The following is a 10,151-nucleotide window of genomic DNA, read 5'->3' as shown; positions in this document are numbered from 1 at the left end:
ATATATGTTTATATAAATAAATACTTATCTATCAGACTGAGGAGGTCTGTTAAATTTATTTATATTTAGTCCCTGGTTATAACAAGTGTTAGAATCACTAACCTAATAAAAACTGTGACATCATCATCAACAACAACAACAACAACAGCAGGAACAACAACAAAAATAAGTACAACAGTTGAGTAATAACTGACATATGATTAATTACTAATTTTGAAATGAATACTAAATTGATAACAAAGTCAATATTAATCAACATTTATATTCCTTACAATGCACATTAACATGCATAGAAAGCTATATTATTAATGTAACTAGTATTAATATGTTTAAATGTTTTAGATGTTGAATTTCTGTTTTTGTATTAATGTGTTAATATGAATATTCTCAATAATATTCATTATTTTTATCCTGAATCTTATTCAGAATAATTTAAAATAATGTCTAGAGTCATTGAAATAATGTCCAAATAGAAAGCAAAAAAAACCAACAAAAAAACAGTCATTTATTAGAACTTTTAGACCGATTTATTGACCTTTTTTTTCTTTAAGTGTCATTAATTCGATCTACAGAAATGCTTGATTTAATTATTTTAATTATTTTTTTATATATTTATATTTGTATTTAGAGAATTTCTACAATACAGTGCACAACATTTATGTTTGACAAAATGTTTGTGTGTGTGAGAGAGAGAGAGAGAGAGAGAGAGAGAGAGGGAGAGAGAGAGAGAGAGAGAGAGAGAGAGGGAGAGAGAGAGAGAGAGAGAGAGAGAGAATTCACAGAGGTGGCTAGCATAATGTAAAACTTAAATAAAAACTTTTTACCAACTTATTTCAATTCAATGTCTCTGTATCATGATGCAAAAGCATTTTGGTCCTCAAACTGGCATCATCAAACTTTTGCAATAATTTGACGGAAAAAAAAGTTGCTCCTGTACACACACACACACACACACACACACACACAAACATCCTGAGCTTCAAGTCTTTTTTCTCCCTACGTCTTTGGCCTCATATATAGTAGAAGAAATCCGGCAGCATCCACGTCATGGCAAATCCCTTTTATCGTCATTACTCAGATTTAAAGTATCATTCCTTAAACAGAGGCAGGGCCTGGAAATCGCCTCCTTCAATTAGCCAGTTGAACTGCCAAGTAAGACGAGCAAGTCGCCTGTGAAATTATCTTGTAACCCAATTCCGGGACTTTGGAACGGAGTGGGGAAACGACGGCATAATTTCCAGGGGTTAAAACTAGTCAACAGTGCTGCACCTTGAGGAAGGCTTTTATCTGCCTCGTGCCACTCTGCCTCAGCCTCTCTTACCCATAACAAGCTGGCATGAGGAGAAGTCTCTCAGCCTCGTTGCTCTGTCTTTCTCCCTTTCTTTTTAGCTAAGGGATCTAAAAAGTAACAGAAACAGATTCCTCTTGCTGTCTGTGAGCTCGAGTTTGGTGTTTGTCCAACTTCAAATTGAACTTCAAGCTCAAACTGAATTACCTTGAGTTTGGTACTGGAAAACCAAAAAAAATGCTCCAGCCGCATGCTTACTTTAGTAAATAATCACATTGGGATTCTGTAGATTTGTACCTTATAACTGCTGAGGTGAGATGATCAAGACCGCCTTGTGCTCATCCCAGGATTTGTTCACAATTTACGCACTTTTCTCCAGACCTGAGGGATCCGTCCTGATGCCCTTCTTCTGCTTGGAGTCTCATCAGTAGGAGGCGTCCTGCTCCTGCTGAGGATGTCTGAGGATACATAGGACTTCTGGGGCAGTTTTGGCTTAAGTGATTAAGGCTCCTGGTTGTTGATCAGAGGATCAGGGTTCAAGACCCACTACTCCCAAGCTGCCTCTGTTGGGCCCCTGAGCACGGCCCTTAACCCTCTCTACTTCAGTGGTGCTGTATCATGTCTGACCCTGTGCTCTGAACATCCAACCTCCAAAGCTGGGATATGTGTAGAAAGAATTTCACTGTGTTGTGAAAAAATAAAGGCTTCTATTCCATGAAGACGGCTTTGGACTGCAACTGATACGAACAAAGTGTCCGTCATACTTCATGTGAAAACTAGAATAAATGTCCCTGCACTTTTTCATCATATGGTACACAGTTAGAGAAGGGAGATGATCTGGTGTCACTCACTGAGGACAGGCTCCCTTTTGAGTCCGGTTTCTTCCTTCAATCATCTCAGGGAGTTTTTTATCTTTTCTACTGTCACCTCTGACTTGTTCATTAGGGATACATTTCTATTCTTAATTTATATCTTTGCTTTAATCTGTTTTGTGTCAATGTCCATTGTTTAAATCAGTATAAAAAGCATTTATAATGATTTGTAATATCACCATTATTTGATGTCACCGGTGTCAGAAGTGTCTCAATTTAGTCTGTTTTTTTTTCAAGGTTTTTCCTCATGTCATCTCAGGGAGGTTCAGTACTGCTGTGGCGTCTGGCTGGTTCATTAGAGATCTGTATCTGCATCTGGATTTCTGTAAAGCTGCATTTACATTTTACATTTTTACGGCATTTGGCAAACGCTTGGCAGAGCGACGTACAAAATTGCTTTTAAGTCTTCATTCGATGAATACATTAACACTGGTTCACTGGATTACAGACTCAGGATACCGTCAACCTAAAACTCATATACACATAAAACAAACAGAGAAAATAACCGCTAGTTTAAGTGTATCAGGAAGAGGAAGATCTTCAGCCGTCGTTTAAAGACAGCCAGTGACTCAGGTGTTCGGACATCTAAAGGAAGATCGTTTTTACGTCAGAATTATTGTGTTATTTTTATTATTGTCTCCATGCATTCAGTCTACAAATTTGACATAAAAAAAACAAATATAGATGGTTAAACGTTTGATAAATAAACATAGGACTTCTTGTTTCCTGCTAATGCTGTGAGTAGAAATTTGAATTTAAGCTTCAAGTTTGAATTTATTTATTTATTGATTTTTTACAGAGATAAAGGGAGGTTGGAAATTTTTTACGTAACCTGTTGAAACTTGTTGAAAATACGTGGCCATATGAAAATTCATATTTATCAACTAAGGGTTGATTTTTTTTTTCTTTCAGCTACTCCCTGTTCGGGGTTACCACAATGGATCACATGGTCTGTATATTAGATTTGGCACAGGTTTTATGCCGGATGCCCTTCCTGACACAACACTCCCATTTTATCCGGGCTTGGGTCCAGCACTTATAGCTAACAATTCAGTGGCTGGGTTAGCTCTCTGAACCTCAGCCACAGCAATGAGAGTGCGTTATCCTGCTGCTGGACCACCAAGGGGCTTACCTTGGGGTTTATAATAAGGGTGGTTTATTGGATACCATCATACCTCCATGATCAGGGCTTCAAGTCTTGCCTCATCCCTGTGTGTGAGGAGTTTGCATGTTCTCTCTGTTTCCTCCAGGTACTCCAGATTACTCCCCAAGTCCAAACACATGCTACACATGCTAGTATAAACAAACTACATTCTCAGAAATGAGGCATGCATTTATGGGCAAATAATCAACATCTTAGATCAAAATCATCTGTTCATACCCTGGAGCTGTATAACAACACATATTAATAGTTACAATTAATAGTTACGTTACATTTTTATGTTATTGTCAGGGTTGGCTTGGACAGTCCCCTGTCTGAACACTAGGGGGAGTTCAGCAGTGATTGGTTATTTTCAGTACCACGTGTTTTTGTCCCTTCTTGCCTCTGCACACATGTTCCCCATGTATCTGTAATTAACTTTCCTCTTTATACCTGTTGTGTTGCGTTTTGTTTGTGCTGAGTCCTTGTCGTTGTTCGGTGTCTTTTGTCACCGAGTTTTTCTTCTGTTTATGTTATTTTTCTTTTGATATCCTTTTTCATATTTTCCTACCTAGTTTATTCCTAGTATTTCCACTGAGTGACCATCTTGTTTTTTTTTTAATAATAATCCATGCTTTCGGGTCTGATTTTTCCCTTTTCTTTCCCTGACCAGCTTTTCTTTTCCTTCTCTCTCTCTTCAAAATAATAAGACATGGGGAAATTTTCTGCTGAAGTTTCCAAGCACTTAAACTGGATACTCCCTTTCATAAAATGTATAACATCTCCTTCAAGAAATGTTCATTATATCAACAATCACGTAGAGAGCCTGTAAATAAGAGCGGTGAAATGAATGAATGCTGTTATTGAACAGAAATCAGTATCGACCAATCAGATTCAAGAATTCAGAAGCAATTAAAGATAAATAGGATTAATGATCTTTTTATATTGCTGATCTACTCCTGTATAACTTCGTACCTCCTGTAAGAGGAAATGCACAAAGTACTGCTTATAGTAAACATCAGTTATTTTACGGTATATAGATTTTATTCAAGAAGATCAGGACAGACACGACATTTCGGTTTCACGTCATCAATATGCACCGTGATGTATATTATAAAACGCCTCTAAATTAATTAACACGCTCCAGGCTATGTTTCCTACACCTCCCTGCCCTCTTTCCTCCATCGCTGAAGGTCGGAGCACATGCCAGAAGCCACATTTCCGTCCTGTAAAAACGCTATGGGAAAACTTCAACCTTCTAGAAGCAATCAATAATTGAATCAAAGCTTTGTGCTGGGAGAGATATAATTGCAGGGACGAAACCGAAGAGCTGTATGTAAACACCTACACAATTCTATAAAGCATCAGAAATAGCCAGAAAGATTTATTCACTGTTTATCTCTGAACATTCTGTTGCATTTTGTTTTTGCACAGCTGGATGAAACGAATCCATGGGCAAGAAGAGTCTTATAATTCATAAGTCTTATAATAGCGGTGTGATGCACAGATGGACCAAGGAAACACAGCTGGTTAAAAAAGAAAAAAAAAAAATATATATATATATATATATATATATTTCGGTTTCACGTCATCAAAATGCACCGTGATGTATATTATAAAATGCCTCAGAATTAATTATATATATATATATTATATATATATATATATATATATATATATATATATATATATATATATATATATATATATGAGTGTGGTAAGTAATAGCTTTTAACATTTTATGTTGTCTATTTTTTATTGAATTTTATTGGAATCATTTTTTACCATTTTTAAACATTTGAAATGCATGTATTTGGTATTTTATTTTATTTTTTTATTTTCTGCTTTATTTAGAATTATTTTCTGTATAATAGATAAAAAAATTCTATGACTTAAATCTATTATTTATGTATATTAAATTTTATATATATATATATATATATATATATATATATATATATATATATATATATATATATATATATATATATATATACACTCAGTATATACACATGCATGTATAATATTTTTTATTTTTTATTTTTTCATTTAATTTTAATAATCGTTTACTCGTCTAGCTTCATTTAACATTCCTTCGTTTTTAGGAGACTGAAAATTGAGTTTCCCATAACGTACCACAGCACAAACATCACTGTTAAATGGTTGAGCAGACATCACACTAAACACTCTTTCTCTCCTGGTTGGTTTCAAATCATTTTTCATCCCTGAATCAAACACAACTGCTTCATTTTCAATTCATTTAGTACCAATTGTCTTTAAAAACCAACCTGAGTCCAGTTGTATAAGATCCAGAGTCATTTCCACCCCCCTTGTTAAATCCCTCAGGATGAGTTGGACTTTATTTCCATGGCCACTGGGCCTGACAGGTACAAATCTGTTTGGGGTGGAGGATGCCTGTACCATGGGCTGGACCAGATGGTTGAAATAATTAACATGATACTGTTCCCATCGCTGGGGAAATCAGTAGCATGCAGTTCACTCCTGTGGTAATCTAAAGAACATACAGTGTGTGTTTGCAGTGTCAGTGTGTGTGGGGGCGGAATTTCAAACGGGAAACATGGGAGCATTTAATGCGGTGATGAATTCATTAGTAGCGCTAAGTCATATTTAAATACTGTAGAGGTGTAACGCTTTATCTTTATTTGTTTAGCGCTTTGATTATTGGTGTCTGGATCTGTATTCGGATTTCAATCGGATCGAGACGGGATCTAATAAAGAGCACGCTATTTGTTCGTTTATGCATCGATTGTGTTTTAGGTACAATTTTGATGTCGCCACAAAGGACACGCCGTTCTGTATTTCAGAGAAAGATAGTAATCGTATACAAGCAGAATAAAGCGTCGTATTGTGCCGTCACACTATGTGATCCTTTCAGTATGATTTCTTATCCCTATACCTCTAAGTACTAGTAAATTCCTTCATCTGATTGGTCAGAAATTGTCGATTCATTTATTATGTTCGAATACGTTATCGTTTCTATAGTAACAGCTTTCACGCTACTTCTACAGATGCTCTGCGTTACATTAAGCGTTATTTTTTAGCTCTTAGGTCTTAGAGGAAAGTTGCTTCATTGCATAATCTATAGATGTCTCGATATAGTGTGGCTTTCTGTAAAGCGTATGTTCACTCAGTGTCAGTTTTAGGGTGAAGCTGATTTCTTATATAGCCGAGTCTTTAATGAAAAAAAAGTTTTTGTGCTTTCTTAAATGTTTAACACTCACATAAACCATGTAACTCATATATTATGTTCCTGTTATTAGTTTAAAGAAAGAGATATGAAACTAATTTGTTTTGTGTTTGCTCAACAACATGATGTAACAATAAATGGATAAAAAGTATGACGACGACGACGATGATGATGATGATGATGTGTCCTCTTATAGGAACATGACACATCAAGTTGTTTATTTTCCTTGAGCGTTGTGTTCGAATTCCTTACACATTCGTATTCCTTTATAAATCCTTCAAACTTCCCTGTGCACGAGATCATGTTGTAACGGCAGGATTAGCGTGTTGTTGTCCGTCCAACGCAGAAGGCAATCATGTGAAAATCAGACGCTGCCATCCTGGCTTAAGAGCAGCATCAGCAGAATGCCTTGAAGATCTGCCATTTGCTGTCATGCTGTACGACGGGCGCACCAACTGGCATTAGGGGACTGGCGTCCATCCAGGGGTGGTGAGGACAGAGGTAGAAAGAGGATGAGTGTGTGTGTGTGTATGTGTATGGTCACACAGACAGCTGGAGGAGTGGGCCGTGTCAAGGCCATCCACGCCTGGCCGTCTGCTCTGAGGCAGACACGACTCAAGGTCTAATAGTGAAGATTATTAAAAAAAGAAATAAATAAAGGAAAATAGATATTGATAGAGAGGAAAATGACTCCAAACTTCGGCACAGAGGAAAAACAAGTCCTAAAATGGAGCCCTGAGGGTCGCCTTGAACTCGTCTCCCAATCTTTTGCTCCTCGGTTTGCTTTGAGGTTCCATGCCAATGTAAGGTACGCTATGCAGAAAGGCGCACTGGCATCACAGAGGCATCGGCTTGCAGGAGGGCATTATCGGCGTGCCACTTTCCCGCTGGTCATGGCTGCGACAGCCCCCCCTCCTTTCCGATGGCGGCAGCAGCAGCCGAGCGCAAACAGATGTCTGAGAGCGTGCCCGCTCCGCCACCCAGCCTGCCAAGCCGCGCCACACCGTGCCAACCCGCTGGCCATCCGCATAACCACTCATCCCTCTTCCCTTCCCTTCTCTTCTCTTCCTCATCTCCTTTACTCCGTTCCTTTTCTCATAGCTCACATCCAGTCCTATCTCCATCATCTCTCTTTCATTTCTATGCTGCGCTTTTTAAGAAAAAACCCTGATCTTTATAACCTTGAATGATTTCATTTTTTAGAAATAGCTAGGATGGACATTTAAGAGGACTTTTTTGTGTTTTTGTAGTGAAAGAAATTACAGCAGAAACACAAAAAAGTGAGATTTCCAAAATCACCACAGCACAAGAGATCTGATCATCACTAAATGGTGGAATGAGCATCACAATCATCTCTCTCTCTCTCTCTCTCTCTCTCTCTCTCTCTCTCTCTCTCTCTCTCTCGATATTCTTAAGCTCAAACAATCTCTATTAAATGACCTTATCATAAAAAAAAAATAAATGTTCAAATCTTTTTTACTTGCAGTACAGCAAATGATTTTATTTTCAAATATGATTTTATTTTTCAAAATTTCATTATATAAAATATTTGTATTTATTTATTTATTTATTTATTTTACAATATGACTGAGATTCAGAATTCATAATGAAATGAAATTGACATAATGAAATGCACCTTGTGATCAAAAATTGTTCAAAAAAATGCGTTTTATTATTTTTACAGGATTGTACTCAGTGTTTTAGGGAAACAAAGTAGTGCATTAATAAAGAGTATAACACTAGAAGATGGAAGATTTGTGGGATCGACAGAAATGGCACCAGAAAGAAAGAGAAAAGGCCAAAAAGCAAAAAGTTTGATAAAATTTCAGAGTAAGATTACAAATAACAAATGAATTACATTTTATAAACAAAAAAAAGAAAATAACTACATTTATTTTGGCTTGTGAAGATGTTTAATATTTATTATGATTTTATAATATTCATACATTTTCAGGAATTTAAAAAATTTCAATTGATTTTAAAACCGTTTTGATGAATGTTGATGTAAACTGTTGATATGTTTTAGTACCTTTAGCTAGGGATTTTTTCTTGTGAAGTAAAATGTTTTCAAAAATATCATTCAAAAGCTTAGAAACTTAGTAACCTACGATACTCGGAGTTTTGTTATTGTTATTGCTTTTTTTTTTTAGGAAAAAAAAAGAAAAATGGGTTTTGTGTCATTGCTAGTTTTAGCAGAAGAGTGAGAACCATAAACATTTTGATACCAGCTGTAATTTCGTAAATTTTTTTTCCCCCAAAATGTAGTCTAAGAAAAGTCTAAGAATGTCAGCAATAAAACCTCTGAGGTTTTAGTGTAGCACTGAAATTCAGCTGTATGTCAGAGTTCGTTCAAAGCGAGAGATGGTTGACTCTGTACAAGCTGTCTGAGCTCCAGATCGACTCTAAAGGCAGTAAATCACCGGCGGTTTTACATTTATTTCACAGCGATGGTCTACGTGTAATTACTTAAACAACGTGTATGTCTATGTTCCATAAAGTTTTGCTCTTGCGACATTTACACGAGCGATATCGTTCCCGTTCAGATGTACGACGTACACGTGACGTAACCCTGGGAGCAAATACGAATCACGTTAACTTCATTAAAAATGATGTTTCCTGAAAGCTCCATTTAAAACCCTGCACTTTGAGATATGACTGTCATGACAACCTAAAGGAGGTAACGATAAAACAACCGGCCTGATTCGCAAAATAAAACAAAAGTGAGATGTGCTTCAGTATGCAGTTTATGTTGTCATTTTTCACTGACTTGCACCAGATGGATGCGTTTGTTAATTTGATTGTGTTATTTGAGCGGAGTGTGAAGTTTCTCTCTCGAACGCCTCGCCATCTGATTGATGTCATCTGCAACAACGTGTGATGTGCAGTCTGCTGCGCTCGTCTAACGAACCAAGAGCTACGACTAAAACAGCGTACAGAACAACGTCGTGTCAAGGAGAGGTTCGATCGCTACAGGCCGATTATTTGGTGTAATTATGGAGTAATTATAACAAATAGCAATTAATTAGTCTACCTTTAGAATCCTGGTGTGAGTAATACATTGTTAAGAAGTGTGTCACGTGACACGGTTCATGTTCAGGCTCGTGTCCAATCGATAAGAAAATGGAGGACGTGTCGAAAAGAGTGTAATGTTCAAGAGTTAAAATAGTCAGTGGTATTTTATTTTTACTCCTACAGCGGCTTCTGACATAATGAACACACACACACACACACACACACACACACACGCAAATAGTGCTAGAAAATGGTATTTATATTGTATTAGTAAGAATAAATATAATGCACTCTATAACTAGCAATAAATAAATAAATAAATAAATAAATAAGTTGGCTGGATATAAGGAATAAAAAACTAAAAAAATGTCAATTTAAAAATTGGAATTAAAAATTCAAACCTTTAAATTGAAAAATAAAAGAAAATACATTTTAAAACAAGGAAATGGATCAGATTTATTTGGAGAAAGTTTCTTGTTTTGAATTTTAATATGCAAATACATTTAAGATTTTATTCTTTTCATACTTTAGCAGGAATTGCTATTGTTCTAACCTGCGATATTGTGATACCTGTGAACACTCACTGTTTCCGTGTTGTTATTAGCAACAAAAAATACCAATAAAATAAAA

The sequence above is a fragment of the Tachysurus vachellii genome, chromosome 25 (assembly GCF_030014155.1).
Source record: "Tachysurus vachellii isolate PV-2020 chromosome 25, HZAU_Pvac_v1, whole genome shotgun sequence".
In the NCBI taxonomy this organism is placed as follows: domain Eukaryota; kingdom Metazoa; phylum Chordata; class Actinopteri; order Siluriformes; family Bagridae; genus Tachysurus; species Tachysurus vachellii.
This window is presented reverse-complemented; position numbering follows the sequence as displayed.